The sequence below is a fragment of the Symphalangus syndactylus genome, chromosome 2 (genome assembly GCF_028878055.3).
Source record: "Symphalangus syndactylus isolate Jambi chromosome 2, NHGRI_mSymSyn1-v2.1_pri, whole genome shotgun sequence".
Classification (NCBI taxonomy): domain Eukaryota; kingdom Metazoa; phylum Chordata; class Mammalia; order Primates; family Hylobatidae; genus Symphalangus; species Symphalangus syndactylus.
Genome location: NC_072424.2, coordinates 5,542,537 through 5,561,234, shown reverse-complemented (window position 1 = coordinate 5,561,234; position 18,698 = coordinate 5,542,537).

Sequence of the window (18,698 nt, the reverse complement as noted above, 5' to 3'; positions counted from 1 at the left end):
CCTGTGTGTCCTGGACTCAGCTCTCCTGTGGACACAGGTGTCTTCACGGCATCTCTTACCCAATTTTGTGCCTGGATGTCCTGCCTCTGACCATCACCACAGGGAGCACAAAGAGAAGGTGGAGGTTCTCCAGCCTCTCTGGACTCCTGGTCTCCTGGTCAGCAGGTGCAGGAACAATACGCTGGCCTAGGGGAGAGCATGAGTGTAGAAAGGAGAGCCTGCAGCTCTTAATGGCAGCATGGGCTCCAGAGGGCAGTTACTGGTCAGCTCTCATGATGCTTTGACCATAAACGGAATTGCCTGGCATTTGGGTTTAACTGCTCCATCTTTGTGCAGCTTTTCCTACACACTTGAGAGGTTGTAAGAGACACTTCACGCCAATTTATTGGATTTCAGCTTGCAGCCAACCCCAGCCAGTGACACTGTTTTTCTACTAAGGACCTGTGGGAACAAAGTCAACACTAAATAAACGCAGCCAACAGGAGTATGTCACAAAAGGAAATTCCAGAGTTCTGCCTCTAATGAGGAGGAGCGAGTGCCCGGCAAGTGCCAGCAAGTACCTGGCGAGTGCCCAGCGAGTGCCCAGTGAGTGCCCGGCAAGTGCCCGCAAGTGCCCAGCGAGTGCCCGCAAGTGCCCAGTGAGTGCCCAGCGAGTGCCCGCAAGTGCCCAGCAAGTGCCCAGTGAGTGCTCAGCGAATGGAAGCTCCTCGGGTAACACGCGTGAACCCAGGCACAATACAAAATCAATCACCCGGGGCTCTAGAGCAGGAGAAACAGACAGATTTTGGAGGGAGTCAGAGCTAGAAGCAGCACCTGGCCCAGGTGAGGCTTCTGTTTGTGGCTCTGCCAGGAGGGCAGCACTGCCTGGGGTTAGTAAGACGCTGGCACAAAGTCACCACCTCTGGGTATGGAGAACACAGGTGAAGACACCTGGGACATCCAAGGCTGCCAGTGTGTGAGTGTGTGAGAATCTGGGAAAGGAGGAAGCAGAGAAGTTGGAGACCGTGTTCTGTCCGCAATCCTTGCTCCAGTTTCTGGCTGACCCTGGAGCCACGCCAGTCTAGGCAGATGGACAGTTCTGAGCAGAAACCGAGCTGCTGCCCACCAGGCGGAAGCAGAGTCTGCAATTGCAAAACACAAACACACCATGAGAACAGTTTGCACAAGGAGCATGGAGTGGCTGCGTCTTATCTCATTAGAAAGCAAAACGCACGTCATTACAAAGAGTGTTCCTGAAAGAGGGACATTCCAAAGTGATCAGTTGTGGACAATTTATCTGGAAGACATATAATTATAAATATTTTTCTAAAATAGGGTTTCTAAAATAGAGTTTCAAAATGCATGAAACAAAAAAGGACAGAATCAAAAAAAGGAACTAATAATTCCACAATCGTTGCAGGAGAGTGGAACACTTCTCTCAGCAATTGATAGAATGACTGAGTAAAAGCTAAAAAACACGATAAAATCTTACTAACACTACCAACCATACTGGCCTGATAACATTTATAAAACAGTACATCCAACAACTGCAAAACACACATTCTTTCAAGTGTGCATGGCATGTTCACTAGACCGGAGTCTAGAAGATAGATCATATTCTTCACCATACAACAAGTTTCGATAAATTTAAAACTACTGAAATTATACAGAATATGTTTTTGACCATAATTAGATTAAAGTAGAATTAATAAAACATCTAGGAAACTCCAAAATATTTGCAAATAAACAGCACCCTTATTGTAGTGCATAAATTAAATGAAACAAAAACATTAGAAAATATTTTATACTAAATGTGATACTGAAAACACAATACATCAAAATGAATAAAACGCAGCTAAAACAATACTAAGAGAAAAAGGTACAGCTGCGAATGTTAATATCAGAAAATCACAACACAGATGAAAAGGACCAATTCCACAAAACAGCGTCCTCTGCAGGTGGGAGGCGAGGGCTGCGTCCTCTGCAGGTGGTAGGTGAGGTGAGGGCTGCGTCCTCTGCTGGTGGGAGGTGAGGTGAGGGCTGCATCCTCTGCAGGTGGGAGGTGAGAACTGCGTCCTCTCCAGGTGGGAGGTGAGGGCTGCTCCTCTGCAGGTGGGAGGTGAGGGCTGCGTCCTCTCCAGGTGGGAGGTGAGGGCTGCGTCCTCCGCAGGTGGGAGGTGAGGGCTGCTTCTCTGCAGGTGGGAGGTGAGAGCTGCATCCTCTCCAGGTGGGAGGTGAGGGCTGCTCCTCTGCAGGTGGGAGGTGAGGGCTGCGTCCTCTGCAGGTGGGAGGTGAGGGCTGCTCCTCTGCAGGTGGGAGGTGAGGGCTGCTCCTCTGCAGGTGGGAGGTGAGAGCTGCGTCCTCTCCAGGTGGGAGGTGAGGGCTGCTCCTCTGCAGGTGGGAGGTGAGAACTGCGTCCTCTCCAGGTGGGAGGTGAGGGCTGCTCCTCTGCAGGTGGGAGGTGAGAACTGCATCCTCTCCAGGTGGGAGGTGAGGGCTGCTCCTCTGCAGGTGGGAGGTAAGGGCTGCGTCCTCTCCAGGTGGGAGGTGAGGGCTGCGTCCTCTCCAGGTGGGAGGCGAAGGTTTCGTCCTCTGCAGGTGGGGAGGGAAGTGGCCGTCTCCTGTCTTTTTTGAAGTTTGCTGTGGAGCCTGAGGAAGGTCTGCAGGTCTCTGCTGCTCATAAGGCTGACTGGCAGATGAGGATGGGTCTTGTGCTGAGCTGTGGGTCCTGTTGCCCGGTTTCTCCTCCGAGGCCCTGATTTCCTGGGTCTCAGGAATGGGTGCACAGTGGGCAGGAGGGAGGCTGAGTTTGGCTCCTCCTGGGCTGAGCATCCCCTAGATGGGGGGTTTCTTGGGCTGAAGCCTTCTGGGTCCTGTGGGCTCAGTGAGGCCCTGAGAGCCTTCCCCAGGTGCCTGAGTTGCCTCCTGGGCTGCTCTGAGGCTGGACTGCTCTGTCTCAGGGTTGAGGAGATTGACGGATTGTTCAGAGAAAGCTGGCCTGTGGGTCATGCTTGAGAGTCGCTGGTGGTGGCGCCCTCCCTCCACGTTGCAGAGATGGGCGGTGGTGGCCGATGACCTTAGAGAGCCGGAAGCCCCTCCAGGACAGGGGATGCCACGGACCCCCATGGGACAGTGCTGAGTGGAGACGGGTGGAGGGGTCTGGGGGCAGCTGCAACCGTCAGGGTGCAGGTCCGAGCCCCCCACACCGCAGGCCGGCTCTGCAGTCTGGCGCAGCCTCTCCTCACCCCGGCCCCCCGCCCCGCGGAGGCCTCTCCTCACCCCGGACCCCCGCCCCACGGAGGCCTCTCCTCACCCCGGCTCCCTGCGCAGCGGAGACCTGCACCTGCCCTGCCGCTGCCGAGCTCATGCCCTCACCTGATTCCACAGAAACCTTCCACCAGGCTGCGGCCCAGGGTGGCCCCTGTCCCCGTGGGAAGCGTGGAGGGCGTGTCCCACTCCTCCCCCGCCCCCACCTCTCCCCCCAGAAGGGGTCAGGGGTCAGTTTTGACAGCCCTCCGATTCTCAGACGATCATGGCGGCTCCAGGGAGCGCGTTTGGAAGGTGTAACGTCGAATTTGGCTTCAAGTCAAATTCAGGCAGGGATGCCCGTGTCCTGCCGGGTTTAATTCTGGGAGGAGCTGGTGCTCAGCTTTCCCCAAGCTCGCAGGGACGCCGCCGGCGCTTCTGCGTGGAGCCCCAGCCTCCCGAGAGCGGCACTGGAGGAGGCGGCGTCCTCGGATTGGAGGTCCCCAGTGATGGCGCCCGCCAGCCCCCGTGGGAAACGCATCGGAGCCCAGAGGAGGGGCTCAGGGGGGCTCAGGGGCAGAAGGGGGCCGCTGTGGGCTGCCTGAGAAAAGCGACCACATCTGGGGCCGTGCCCCCGCCCGACAAGCCCGGTGGGAGCTTCTCAGAAACAAGGTGGGAAGCCTGTGCAATCCTCTCCACCGCGCTCGGGGCAGCAGGGACCGGGGCTTCCCCACGCTGGGGCACCGCAAGGCGGGTCCACCGCACTCGGGGCAACGGGGACCGGGGCTTCCCCAGGCTGGGGCACCGCAAGGCGGGCAGTCGGGCAGCAGGACGCCCATGCCCTGCCCACCTGTCCCCACCTGTGTGAGCTGCTGGCCTTCCCCACCCAAGGCTGCCCTCCCACCAGCAGCACAAGAGGTTTGGACCAACGTGTGTGCGCTACTTTGTAGAGCAAAAATTCTTTGAACTGAGATTTTAGAACCGAGGTGGAACATGGGAGAGGCCCTGGTGGAAGCAGGAAATACACGATTTGCTTTTCACAGCTACGCGTTAATGAATAGGGCAGCCCACCTCCTGGTTTGCCCCCGAATGTCCCAGTTTCAGGCCTGAAAGTCCCACGGAGCATCTCCCATCCTCACCCTCGGCCTGGAGGACGGAGGCGCGTCTGGCTGGCAGCCGTCAGGGCTTTGTCAAAGCGGCGCTCAGATGGAGACAACGTCTCAGGTGCCACGATGGGTCTGTGTTCTGCGAGCATGTTGCTTTAGGCTGCTTTAGGCCGCCCACCCGATTCTGTCATTGTGTGTTTCGGAACGGCCCTCTAGACGAGCTGCAGCTTGGAGGGTGGCATTAGCGCTGTGCTGTCAGTGGCTGAACGGCTTCGTTGTGAAATGCTGAAGTGATTTGTGTAAATCATGACCGTGGATTAATGAGGTTTATTCCTCCCGAACCTTCAAGAAATTGTTACTGTTCCTGATGTATTTTATGGCAATTGGCTCCTGGAGAAGGGAGGGAGAGGCGGGTGTCTCTATCCCGTTTGCTATATTTTGTGGCGATTGTGGGGGCCCTGGCTGGCACCGTAGGGGGCCGGGTGCCCTGGGCTGTGAATTCCTGATGGCAGGAGGCGCCTCCCTCCTCACCAGGCCTGGAATGAAACCCATGTGGGCAGTCCCATGAGCAGCACGCCAGCGCCCCGAGGCTGGCCACGGGCAGGACGCATAGACAGACGCGTCATTAGAACACGGGCGCGGCATCTCCGTGGCACGTGAGGGTCTGGGGCCCTGCTTTTGCTTTCGGTCTCTGTGCACGCTGCCTCCTGACCTGATGGTCCAGTTGCCTGCGAAAGTGAGTCTGTGCACAGTGGACCTTTTAAAATAGACATGAAACCTGGGAGGGCCTGGCCTTCCCTCTGTGCGCTGCTGATGTTTGTCTTTTTCCTCGGCTTCCCGTTGTTCGATGGAGTGGACTCCACGCAGCTGTCCTGTGAGCTTGACACAGCCAGCCTGGAGTTGGCAGAGGTGCAGATAGGGTCGTGATGCTGAGAGCCACGATGTCGTCATCGAAATGAGGTCAGATGGACCCTCTGGACCCTCTGAGTTTCCAGCCGAGGAGCAGTGGCGTGTTCTGAGGACGGGCTTCCCCTCCTCCCACCCTCCAGCTCCCAGTGCCACCTGTAACTGCGGCCCTCAGGGTAGTGGGTCTTCAGGCCTGGCTGGACGCCCCAGCTTTGGGCTCGCTCAGGCCACCGGTCCACGACACCGTTCTGGGCAGGCCTTTCATGGACACACACTGGCCTCACAGTTGTTCGGGGTCATCTGGCCTCACAGTCGTTCAGGGTGGCCTTGAGAATAGGTGGGTGGTGGCAGATAGGACAGTCACCCCCCCTTTTTTATCGGGGTAAAATTCACCATTTTAGCCATTTTAAAGTGTGCGAGTCTGGGTGTGCAGGGCCTGTAGAGTGCTGTGCAAGCATCACCCCATGAGCTCAGAACACGGCGTCCGCCTGAGCTCAGCACCACTCCCCTTCTCCCGCCCTCCAGCCCCCAACAACCAGGAATCTCTTTGCCGCCTCTGGATTGACCCATTCTGGACATTCCACATAAATGGAATCATGCAACATACAGCCTTTCGTGTCTGGCTTATCCACGGAGCGTGATGTCTTCCAGCTTCATCATGCCGTAGCCTGCGTGGGTTCTGGGTCCCTGTCCTCGTCACTAGTCGCTCCGGTACATGGATGAGCACATCCTGTTCATTCGTCCTCACCAGTGGTGGTGTCTGGGTGGCTCCCCGCTGCTGGCTGACGCGAATGTTCCTGCACGTGTGTTTGTGTGAACGCCTGCTTTCAGCTGAGGGTGGGGCTGCTGAATCGCACGGCAGCTCCGAGTTTAATTCTCGGACGAGGCTCTCTGTCAGTCGTGCGTGACTGCGTGGGCTCAGGCATCTGTGCGAGTTGTTGCGTGCGTGTGGGTGTGCGGCCGACGTAAGCTCGTCTGCGTCCCTCATGTTTAGTGCCCAGGGTCAGGCCGCCTGTTACAAACTGTCCTGTTGATGTGAGAATCCAGACCCCTTGGAAACTCTCAGCCATGCTAAATTATGAGTCAGATCAGGGAAGCTGCTGCTTTTTCATTTAACTGTATCTTGAGCTTGAGTGTTTTTTTATTTATAAAATCAATGACTGTGTGGTTTTTAAAATTAAAAATCTTCATAAACTTATCACTGAGATGAACACAGGTGAGATCCTCAAAATGCCTCCTCTCCAAGCGCTTTCAGAGATAAAAATAAAAGCCGTGCACCTGAGGAGCTTGTTAGCTTTGCGGTAGAAATTCCCCAGATGCTGCAGGTCTGGCCCTGGCTGAGCTTGGCTGCAGGGACTTCATTCATAGCACTTAAAGGCGTGCCAGCCCCTGGGATGTCCCCTGTGCGCGTCTTCCTGGGCTCCTGAAGCTGGCTGGGCAGTTTCTGTATTTCTCTCATCAAGGCACAAAGACGCGGGACGGCATTCCGACGCTCCCGGCTTTGGCTGCAGATGCTTCCCTGTGGCTTAGTGTCTACGGGGCTTGGATTGTCCTCCTGACGTCGGGAGCTGGACACAAACCGTCACTTCTCGACGCCACCGCAGGTGTCCTGGAAGTCCCACCTCTCTTAACAAGCGGCCTCTTGGGTCTGGGAGGCGTTGAGCGCTGTTCCAGGTGTTGAAGGGAGGTTCTTCCCTCCCGACCTGGGCTCTGGCTGCAGCTGGGAGGGGCTGAAGAAGGGCTCCCATGACCTGCCCGTTTGCCCATGAGGCAGATTCACCGCCTGTGGGGGTCGGCAGATCCTGAGGACCGATGGCTGAGGCTGAGGGCTGGCGGCCCCACACCAGGCACCTCGGCCAAGACGTCAGAAACAGGCTGGTGGGTTGCCCCAGGCTGGCCGGCCCGAGGTCTGGATGGCGAACCCGGGCTGGTGCTGGGAACCCTCAGGCCTGCCCCACCCGGCATGCACTCCAAAAGGGCTCCAGCTCTGGTCCCATCTCGGCAGGAAGGGCGGTGCCTTTGGAGGCTGGACTTCAACAGACATGAGCTGTCGTGGGGGCAGGGCTGGAAAGCCCAGGCCTTGGTCATTGGATTTGCAGTTCCCTGCTAGAGGAAACCCCTGAGACATTCCTCGCCTGGGAAGGTCCTTGGAAGCTGCTCCTGTGTCCACAGCTCGTGGCCACCCACAGGGCTCTTGTGGCCAGAGCAGGTCAGGCGTGGAGAAGGCTGACCCCTCCTTTCTTCAGGGTCCTCAGGCGGCGGGGTGCCAGGTGACAGCAGCCTGAGGTAGGTGGCGGCCGCCTGTGGATGGGGTAACATCTTTAGGACATCCAATTACAGAGACCAGAGGAGGAGCTGTCTTTAGAAATAGAATTGAGATGACGCTGAGACCTCACTTTGAGCAGCTGAGCATGTGGGGTGGCCCTGACCAGACGGGGACATGGGCGGCTCAAGGGGCCTGGACACTGCAGTGGAGAGGGTCCCAGCAGCGGGGGTGCAGGGGCTCAGGAAGGGTCTAGGTGGGGATGCAAGGGGGTCAGCAATGGTCCAGGTGAGGGTGCAGGAGGCTGGGGAGGAGACAGGGTGGGGCTGCTGGGGGTCAGGGAGGAGAGAGGGTGGGGGTGCAGGGGGTTCAGGGAGGGTCCAGATGGGGGTGCAGGGGGGTCAGAGAGGAGACAGGGTGGGGGTGCAGGGGGTCGGGGAGGGTCCAGTTGGGGGTGCAGGGAGATTGGGGAGGAGATAAGGTGGGGGTGCAGGGGGGTCGAGGAGGGTCCGGGGGGAGCAGGGGGTGGGGGAGGAGGCAGGGTGGGGGTGCAGGGGGAGTCAGGGAGGATCCAGGTAGGGATGGAGGGGCTGGTCAAGGGGCCCTGGGCTGTCCTCAGCATGACTGCACTCTGGAGTCTGTGGGAGCCCAGCTTGCCTGCCCAGCAATGGCTGCAGGTGTTGGCCGTGGGGCCTGTGTCCCAGCATGGCTGGCCGGGGTGTCCCTGACGGAGGGTTGGCCTGTCCAAGGCTGGCTACTTGGACAGGTCCCGGGGGTCTTGGACCTCGGCTTCCTCATTTGTGGCATGATTGTCGAAGCTTGAGAGCAGGGCCGGGCTGGAGGAAGGGGCGGCTCTGGGTTGGGAGTGGGGAGGGGTCTGGCAGGTGTCACTGAGCTCTCTCCAGGAGCCCCTGCTCAAGGGGTGTGGATGCTGCAGCCCTGCAGGTGCCGAGAGCTCCTTTCCCCGGACGCCTGACTCCACAGAGCAGTTATAAGTACCAAGCTCAGTGTGAGGTCGGTGGGGTCCCATTTCCAAACCCACTCAGTGGGTTCTCCCAGCAAGATGTGGCCTCAGCACATTCCTGTGGGAAACACAGGGAGTATTTCCCGGCCCCTCCCCTGAGGGTGGGGACAGGGATGGGACCTTCCCCTGGGGGCGGGGACAGGTCACAAGCCCTTTGCCGTTTTCTGGGAGGCCTCCAGGGCACGGGACTCTGTTCCGTGGGACCAGCAGGGTGGGTGTGGCTGATGCTGGTGCTGGGGGGTCCTGGGCACTGGCTGAGGCCAGAAGGTGCAGCGGGCACCCGTTCCTCTCTGTGGAAGCTGGTCTTGCCCATGGGCCCGGGTGGCGGAGGCTGGGCTGGTGACGCTCTTGCTGTGAGAAGGGAGGCGCGTCACAGTCCACAGGGACTTCACTGGCACTCGTGGCTTCCAGAGTCTTCTCTCCTTGAGTTTTGAACATTCCCAAAGTGTTTTATTCACAAAGGTGTTTCTGATGCATGTAGCTGAACTCTTGGGGCCAGGGGCTGTCCTGCCTGAAGATCTTGATTTGAGAATTCTGTGGTCTCGTTGTCCTTTGGGAACTGAAGCTGACGGGTCCTCGCATCTTCATTTCACTCTTCTGCACGGGCTGCTGCAGGCGGCACATCTGGCTCAGCACACGTGACCTGATTCTGCGAAAATTACCCGAGAATGTCAGGATACCACAAACACTGGTGAGAGCCGTAGCTGGAATGAGGAGCTTTAATGTGCTATCAAGTATAAGTTCTTGTAAACAACCGACATGGCAATTTATATCCGATAGTGGCTCAGGCGGATTTTCATTGCCAATTCTGGAGAAGAGGTTTAAACATCAGTGGTCTCTATGGTCTTCCTCGTGGACTTTGAGGAGACATCCATTCGTAAAGTCTCGAGATCACTGGAGGAGGAGGCTAGTGGTGCTCAGACTCCAGCATGTGTGAGAATCTCAGCTGATGAGAACACCTGTCCCAAGGATGTGTCTGGGGCCATCATGAGGGGTGGCAGGAGTCGGCCCCCTCCGAGAGACTGGAAATATGTTGGTACCATCCAGGCCCCTGGCAGGAAGGACCAGGCATCTCAGGGAGAAGCGGCCCTTGGAGTTCTCTTGGAATAGCACCTCTTTTTTTTTTTTTTTTTTTTTTTTGAGATGGAGTTTCACTCTTGTTGCCCAGGCTGGAGTGCAGTGGTGCTGCGATCTTGGCTCACTGCAACCTCTGCCTCCCGGGTTCAAGCAGTTCTCCTGCCTCAGCCTCCCGAGTAGCTGGATTACAGCTGTGAGCCTCCGCGCCCGGCCAAGATGGCACCGCTTAAACTCGGGCCTGGAGAGGCAGTGGCCCTGGGCACCTCCCCGCTGCACACAAGCCCCATCCACTCGTGTGCTTGGCTTTGTCCTCGGTGCTGAATCATCTCCAGCGGAAGTCCCTGCCCAGACTCCGTTCCACAGCATCATTCAAACTTAACAAGCCAGAGAGGGTTTAAAAAAATGTATGGATAGAGGATGCTATATCCATCGCCGGCAATCCACATCAGCGTTAAAGGCCATTCTTCATCAAGATATATTTTAACTATGCAGCCAAATTATACTCAATAAACAAAATACACATTTAACTGGAACCAGATGAAAACGGAACGCGGGAACAGATTTGGAAACAGAATGAATGCCAGGCGTGTGGAGTTTAAAAAGAAACAAGTGACATAATTACCAGTCACGGAGCCAGATGACAGTGCCCGGGTTTTGAATCTGCTGGTTATCACCAGGATTCTGTGGAGAGAAAGCTCGTGTGGTCACAGGAAGCGAATCCGCCTCCGAACCCTCTGAGAGCTGCCTTGGCTTTCGCCTTGGCTTTCGGCACCATTGCGCCGGGGGGTGCCGCATGAGGGGGTGGCTGTCTTCTGCCGCATTCTGTGCGTCATGAGCGCCGAATGTGGGGAGCAGGGCACAGGATTCCTGCTGCACGAGGGGCGCCACCAGCAGCTGGGTGCCTGAGGCTGAGGCTGACTTTACAGGGAGGGGCTGAGGCCTGGGGGTGCTGACCTTACCGGAAGGGGCTGAGGCCTGGGGGTGCTGACCGTACAGGGAGGGGCCTGAGGCCTGGGGGTAGCTGACCTTACAGAGCAGGGCCTGAGGCCTGGGGATGCTGACCTTACAGGGAGGGGCCTGAGGCCCAGGGGTGCTGACCTTACAGGGAGGGGCCTGAGGCCAATTTGTGGGGGAGTTGCTGTTCCCCTCTCTGTGCCCCGGTGTGGAGCTGGTGGCAGGAGAATGGGAATTCTTATCTTGGGAAGAAAGACAGTGTGTGGGCAACAGTGGGTGCCGGGTGCTTTGAAGATCTGGTTCATAGCAAATATTCATTCATTTAATCCACCACATCAAGGCGCACTTTCCAGAGATGAAATGTGCATATTTGAGGGGCGGTTTGATGTGTTTTGGTGGGTGTCCTCACCACTCTCACCCCACAATCAGGATACAACTCTTTTCTTCACACCAAAAGTTTTCTCAGGCCCCTGGACGCTAAGCCTGCGCACTGTCAGCCCCCCGCAGCCCTGGGTGTGTTCTGCCAGGCAGGTGGGCCTTGTCTTCTGTAGGACTTTGTGGACGTGGCCCACACACGGTGGGATCTGGGCTGGCTCCTCCACTCGGCTCTCAGGAGCCACCATGGTGCTTGGTGTGTGTTGTGGGTGGATCTGTTCCTTCGCAGCGCCGTGTCCTCCGCGCAGACGTGCCACCACAAGGGTCCGTTCACCTGCTGAGGGACATGCGAGCTGCATTGCGTCTTCACCACGACGTGTAAGCTGCTACCCATATTGTTGCATAAGTCCAGGTAGGGACACATTTTATTTCTTTTGGAGAAGCAACGGGAAGTGGGATGGGTGGGTTGTAGGTGACACACACCGTCTAACTGTCCAGGAAGCTGCCACGTTGTTCTCCAAGCAACTGCTCCACTTGACATTCCCGCCAGCAGAGCACACGTGTTCCGGTACCTCCCGCCCTCAGCAGCCCTAGCCCGGTCGGCATTTGTGTTTTTAATTTTAGCCATTCTATTGGGTGTACCGCGGTTTAATGTGCGTTTCCACGCGGATTAACGGTGTGAACTGTCTCTTCACGTACTCGCTGGTTGTTTGCGTGTGTTCTTTGCTGAATGAAGTGTCTGCTGGAACCTGGGGTGTGTATTTGTATCAGGTTGTTCGTTGTCTTATTTCTGGGCGATGAGTTCCTTGTCTATTCTAGATACAAGTCCCTTCCCAGATCCGTGCATCGCAGTTTCACCGGCTCAGTTGCTTGCCTGTTCATTCTCTTAACTGCACCTTTCAAAGGGCAAATATTTTTAACTGCGATAAAGTCTGATTGACCAATATTTTCTTTCATTGTAAATAACTTTCTCATTCTTGATATTGTTATTTTGTGTTCCCTCCTTTTCTTCTGCTCATTGCAGCTGGAGATTTATCAGTGGTATTGATATTCTCAAAGAGCCAGATTTTGGCTTCATCAGTTTTCTCTATTGTTTTTCTGTTTTCTGTGTCATTGATTTTCGCTCTGATCTATGTTATTCACTTTCTTTCTGCTGGCTCTGGATTTAATTTGCTCTTTTTTCCCCACTTTCCTACAGTGAGAGCTGAGCTCATTGATGGGAGGCACCTTCCTTTGCTAAACAGGCATTTTCCACCACATACATCCTACCCTTCTCGCCCTCCTCTCCTGAGACCCTGAGTGTGAGGCAGGTCCCACCAGTCCCGAGACCCCACGTGCGTGTGGCCACATGTGTGACAGGTCCCGCCAGTCCCGAGACCCCACGTGTGTGTGGCCGCATCTGTGACAGGTCCCGCCAGTCCCGAGACCCCACGTGCGTGTGGCCGCATCTGTGACAGGTCCCGCCAGTCCCTCGGGCCCTATCCCTTGTTCGAAGAGGGCATGGGGTGCTTTGCCTCAGTGGATGGAGGAGACCACGCCCATGTGTTTCCCAGGCAGATGGAGCGCTCAGCACTGGGCATTGTGCCCAATGGTTTCACCGTCGGATAAACATGTTTCCAAAAGCATCTTTACCCCATTACATCCAATTCCCCATGATTTTGTAGGAACTTTTTTTTTTTTTTTTTTTTGAGACGGAGTCTCGCTCTGTCGCCCAGGCTGGAGTGCAGTGGCACGATCTAGGCTCACTGCAAGCTCCACCTCCCGGGTTCTCGCCATTCTCCTGCCTCAGCCTCCCGAGTAGCTGGGACTACAGGCGCCCGCCACCACGCCCGGCTAATTTTTTCTATTTTTAGTAGAGACGGGGTTCACCATTTTAGCCAGGATGGTCTCGATCTCCTGATCTCGTGATCCGCCCACCTCGGCCTCCCAAAGTGCTGGGATTACAGGCATGAGCCACCACGCCCGGCCTGTAAGAAGTTTTTACTTTATTTTTTAATGCTAGTGAAGCCCTTAAAAATCAGATGGGGTATCAGAGGAGGGGGCTCCATTCCGACGAGGCCTGAAGCCCACGCCAGGCTCCCTGTCATGGGAGCTACATGCCCCCACGGCCGGCGCCCCCTATCACAGTTGCTGGGGCCCTCCTACCCCTAGATTCCTGGCGCCGCAGCCTCCCCACCCATCCTCTCGAGGGCCTCCCTCACTCTCACCTCTTGCTGCTGTTTCATGCTGCAGTGGCAGTGAAGGGAACCTTCCAGGCTGCTCCCTGTGGGCCTCCTCTGGAGCAGGCCTGGCAGCAAGTCACTGCACCCTCAGCCTCTGATGAATGAGGGGGGTGAGGCCTGGGCCTCAGGGCAGCTCCTCCAGCCCTTGAACTCGTGGTGGCCCCAGGACTGATCAGGCTGGACAGCCAGCCACACTGACCAGTCAGCCACACTGAACAGCCAGCCACACTGACCAGTCAGCCACACTGAACAGCCAGCCACACTGACCAGTCAGCCACACTGAACAGCCAGCCACACTGACCAGCCAGCCACACTGACCAGTCAGACACACTGAACAGCCAGCCACACTGAACAGCCAGCCACACTGACCAGTCAGCCACACTGACCAGTCGGCCACACTCAACAGTCGGCCACACTGACCAGCCGGCCACACTGACCAGTCGGCCACACTGAACAGTCGGCCACACTGAACAGCCAGCCGCACTGAACAGCCAGCCGCACTGAACAGCCAGCCACACTGACCAGTCAGCCACACTGGACAGCCAGCCACACTGACCAGTCAGCCACACTGAACAGCCAGCCACACTGAACAGCCAGCCACACTGACCAGTCAGCCACACTGAACAGCCAGCCGCACTGAACAGCCAGCCACACTGATCAGTCAGCCGCACTGGACAGTCAGCCGCACTGAACAGCCAGCCACACTGAACAGCCAGCCACGCTGGACAGCCAGCAACACTGGACAGTCAGCCACACTGAACAGTCAGCCACACTGAACAGTCAGCCACGCTGGACAGCCAGCCACACTGGACAGTCAGCCACACTGAACAGTCAGCCACACTGAACAGTGCCACAAGGGACCGTAATCGCCAAGGAAACCTTCCTGATGGGGAATTTCCACTCTGACCCAGGCCCAAATACAGAGCCAAAGAAAGAATATGCAGGAAATATGTGCGTGCTGGGGGGACTCACATTCTCTGCTCGAAAGTGGAATGATTTATGATTAAAGTAAACACAGGCGCCGATGGCCCCACGGTGCCTGGAGCCCCTCGCGTCCGACCTGGGTGGAGTCAACCCAGGGCCAGCAGATCTTGTCTCTTTAATCATGGAAGGTTGTGTGGTCTGCACCTGGGCACCTGTTTCCTCAGTGAGCGTCTGAACGAGAAGCCAGGCAAGGTCACGGCAGTCAGCAGAGCACCTGAGTCCTAGCAGGCCCCCCACCCTGTGGCTCCTGACTCACTTTCTGTGGGTGGAAAGGGGGTTGGGGAGGGGGCGAGGCCCCCGCTGAGCCACAGCTGGGTTTTTGGGCTGTGGTGTGTGCTAAGAGCTTCTTTGTGGCCATGGCCTCAGCGTCCCGGGAGGGCACGCTGTCCAACTGTGGACGCTGGCTGAGAAATCCATAGGGCGTCTCTGCCACATTGCCTGGCCCAAGCAAGCCCCAAGGCCAGGAGGGGCCAAGACCCTACCTCACAATGCCATGCCGAGGGGCACGGACGGGACAGCATGACTCATGGGGACATTGTTATGAAAAGGGACATCCAGGGTGGGCGGAGAGCAATTGATTTATTGATTTCTCTGGAGTCAGCTGCGTTCCTCTGGCTTTCTAGAGCATCCCTTTAAATCATGTCGGGTCTGTGACCTGCAGCGACGTCTGGTCATGAAGGTAGTTTGCTGGAGTTCATTTCATGCCTTGCGCAGCTTGCCTGTGCTTTCGCTCTGCCCCCATCTGCCACCCAGCAGCTTCCAGAGCCACCAGCGCTCTGCAGGGACCCGGGTTTGGGGCCGGAGCTCACAATCTCTGTCTCCTCTGGCCAAGCCTGGGGCCTCCACCTGTGGTCACGGTCCAGGCAGCAGGCGTGACTCCGCCGCGAGACAGAGAGGCATGTCGTCGTCCACACACTGCTGGGCTCTGGGCCGGGACCAGCTCTTGACTTGGAAGCAGCAGTGGAAAGCGGGCAGTGAGGCTGAGGGGCCGCAGGTCTCCGGCCAGTCTCAGTCCAGGGCCAGGACCCCTGAGAGCTCCTGAGGACCACCTGGGTCAGGTGGTGTCAGTGGCGGCGGTGGGGGTGGAGGTGCTGAGGGAGGGGGTGTCCTTAGAGGACCCCCTAATTTATAACTGCAGAGACCCTGGGAGGGGCCAGGGGTGGCCCGAGGCCCATGTCTCCACTCCCTGCGGCCTGACCAGAGCAGGGCACTGAGCTGGGTGGGCACCGGGTGCCGAGGGTCCTTGCCGTGTTCCCGTGGAACACACCGTGCTATTTTCTGTCCAGTTCATTTTTCAGACATGACTACAGAGACTCTAAAGCAGTTCTGCTGCTGGCTGTCAGGTCATGCCTGCCCTTGGGAAAACACTGCCTCCCTTCACCCAGACCCCTCAGCACCACCTCCTACGGGAAGCCCTCCCTGACCTCCACCACAGGGTGACCTGCTCTGGGCCCTCGCACGACCCCGTGAGATCGGTGCCCTCACACTGCACACCAGACCCAGAGGGAGACAAGGAACTGGAGCTGAGCACAGTGGTCACGGGTGCATGGGGGGCCAGCGGTCTGACCACCCCCCCTGGAGCCTTCCCTTCCCTCAGGTCCTCATCCTGCTCCTGGATGTGCAAGTCTGGGCTGCGGACTCTGCCTCCACTTAATAAACCTCTGTTCAGTAAAAGCAGAAGGAGCCACGAAGGCGCTGCCTGGGAGTGTTTGAAGCTGGAGCGGTGTTTGTGCATGTTATTACAGTCACAGCGAACCACGGTGCACTCACTGTTGATGTGCTTGTTAAAGAGAAATGTGCCGAAGAGGTAACTGCCATGCTACGGTTAAAACTTGCCATCTCTATTTTATTTATTGCTGTATAGGAAAATGGAAAGGTACCGCATGCCTCAGCGATTAGAACTTTACAGGCTTTCGTTTCCTATCATTGCATGTTTTTATTCAGCGGAACCGTTGCTCTCATTTTCTTCTTAGCCCAAGTCCTTTCCTGTCTCCTGCAGGATCCTGGGTGAGGACGCGGGTGTGGGGTCGAACTCCACCCCGTGGCTGCCGGGCCCTGCTCACAGTAGGAGATGGGGAGGGATTCATGTCAGTTAACAAAGAGACAGAGATAGGGCGTCTGGGGGTCACCCAATCAAAGACCGCTTTTCCCTGGAACCTAAATCCCATCCCCCAAGCGATGGAGGCTGCTGGACATTCCTGCAAAAGGGGCAGCCATGGTGGCCTTGTCCCAGCGTCCTTCACTCAGGCTGTAGTTTAGGTGTCTTGCCTGTGAGCCTCAAGGACAGAGGGAGCCTCGAGGACAGAGGGTGGACGGCGCCCTGACTGTCCCAGGTTCCAGCCTCAGCCTGGGCTGTGGTATCAGTCGGTCCCCAGGGCTCAGGCTGGCGGGATGCGGAGGAGGTAGCAGCGGGGGCGGGGGGAGGAGGTGGGGTGCAGAGGAGGAGGTGATGGGTGCGGCGGGGGGGCTGGCAGGGTGCAGAGGAGGAGGTGATGGGTGCGGCGGGGGGGCTGGCAGGGTGCAGAGGAGGAGGTGGTGGAGCGGGGGGCCTGGTAGGGTGCAGAGGAGGAGGTGGTGGGTGCAGAGGGGTGGCTGGCTGGGTGCAGAGGAGGAGGTGGTGGGTGTGGGGGGGCTGGCAGGGTGCAGAGGAGGAGGTGGTGGGTGCAGAGGGGGGGCTGGCCGGGTGCAGAGGAGGAGGTGGTGGGTGTGGGGGGGCTGGCAGGGTACAGAGGAGGTGGTGGGTGCAGAGCGGGGGGCTGGCGGGGTGCAGAGGAAGAGGTGGTGGGTGTGGGGGTGCTGGTGGGATGCAGAGGGGCTGCTGGCAGAAGCTGTGAGTAGCTCACTGGACTCCTCAGCCTGGGAGCCAAGTGCGAGTGCTGCCAAGTGTGCAATCCTGGGTCCCTGGGCCGGGGCGTGGACATTGCTCACCAGGCGGCCTTCCCACGACCCCCGGCATCCAGGGTCCCCAGGGCTGCCACCCCCTCAGCCCCAAGTCTGGGGTTCCATGCTGCCTCCTCTGTCCTCCCGGAGCAGGGTCTGGCTCTGTGGGTCTCTCTGTGGTCGCATCCTTGCGGGTCCTCCCACCCCCACAGCCGTGGCACGCTTCCGTCCTTGTGGCTGGACAGGCCAACACCCACCACGCCCGCACGTCCCCGGCCATCCCTGGCCACCCCCGCTGAGGGGAAGAGTGAGGGTCTGGGTGTGACTTTCCCCAGGCCCTGCTGATGGGGACCAAGACAGTGAACTCAGGGGGCCTTGGCGTCACCAACTGTGTGGCCGGGACGGAGGGCCCCACGGACTGGGAGCCTGAAGGGGAAGCTCAGGGGACCTGTAGGCAGCAGCGAGAGCCCCTCCTCGCCCCGTGAGGACCCCGAACGCAGCGTTGTGCTGTGATGACCCTGAGCCCGTCCCAGCACCAGCCCCGCCCGCCCAGCAGACTCCAGGCGTACCTGAGCGGAGACTGTCACGGCGAGGCCATCCGTGGCTGGTGGGTCTGGGCGAGTGGCCTCTGTTCCAGCGTGGATCCAGCCGCATTTGTGAAAATGTACTTTTCTCTGAAATAGAATGAACTGAGAAGTAAGGCTCTGGGTGTGTTTTGCGGGTGGAAGTCAGCTATGTCTGAGGGAGTCAGCTGTGTCTGAGGGTCCCCCACGGCCGTGGCCTTGCGGGGCCTCCCCCTCCCTCCCTCCTGAAGCCGTGGGGTCACAGGTCATGGCCAGGCCATCTCCCACCCTGTGGCAGCTCCTGCTACGTTCCCCAGAGTGGGGGACGGTGCCTGCTATGGGAGGCGGTACCGCAGTAGGGCCCACGGAGGTAGCAGGTCTGATGGTGCCTGGCCCTGAGGGTGCTGTGTGGCGTGGCTGGGCCTCCCTGCTCTTGGTGGGGCGCCGGCTCAGGGAGGCAGTGGTGGCTGTGAGGGAGCCATGCTGGGAGGCCCACGTCCTTTTGAAAGAGAAACTGCATGAGAGTCGGGAATTCTCCACTGGTGCCGCCTGTGGGCATCTGTCTTCTGCTGAGTGTGTGTGAGGCAGCATCGCGCACTGCGTGGACTTTTAGTTGCCCGTCAGGGTGCTTTGCAGGTGAGTCCTGATGAGCCGAAACCGCGACACTCCCTCAGCACCAGTGCAGGTTCACGGTTTCACCGGGGGAACGTCAATTCAGTAAGACGAGTGACGAGGCGCGTCTCGGCGGAACCCTGCCCACTGCCGTCACCATCGCTGACCACTCCGTTGGTTGATGTGGTGAGTGACGGCCGCAGTGGGGTTAGGATTCAACTTGGCAGTGACCTTCCATCTTCCAGGGGACGTCTCAAGCCCACCTCGTTGTTCCGGCCTCAGCCCCCCAGGCCGCGGCCATGGCAGGGTTGGCTCTGCCATCTGGGTCCCAGGGAGGACCTGGGGGCACAGCCCAAGACACCCACAGTGGCATGAAACCTTCATGGTCTTAATCCCCTGAGATGTGGGGCGTTGGCTCACCGTGGTGTTGCTGAGCCCCCACTCACAGGTAAAGCTCATGAAAAGCATCTGTGACTTCACTTCAAATCTCAGACCCAGAGCATACTG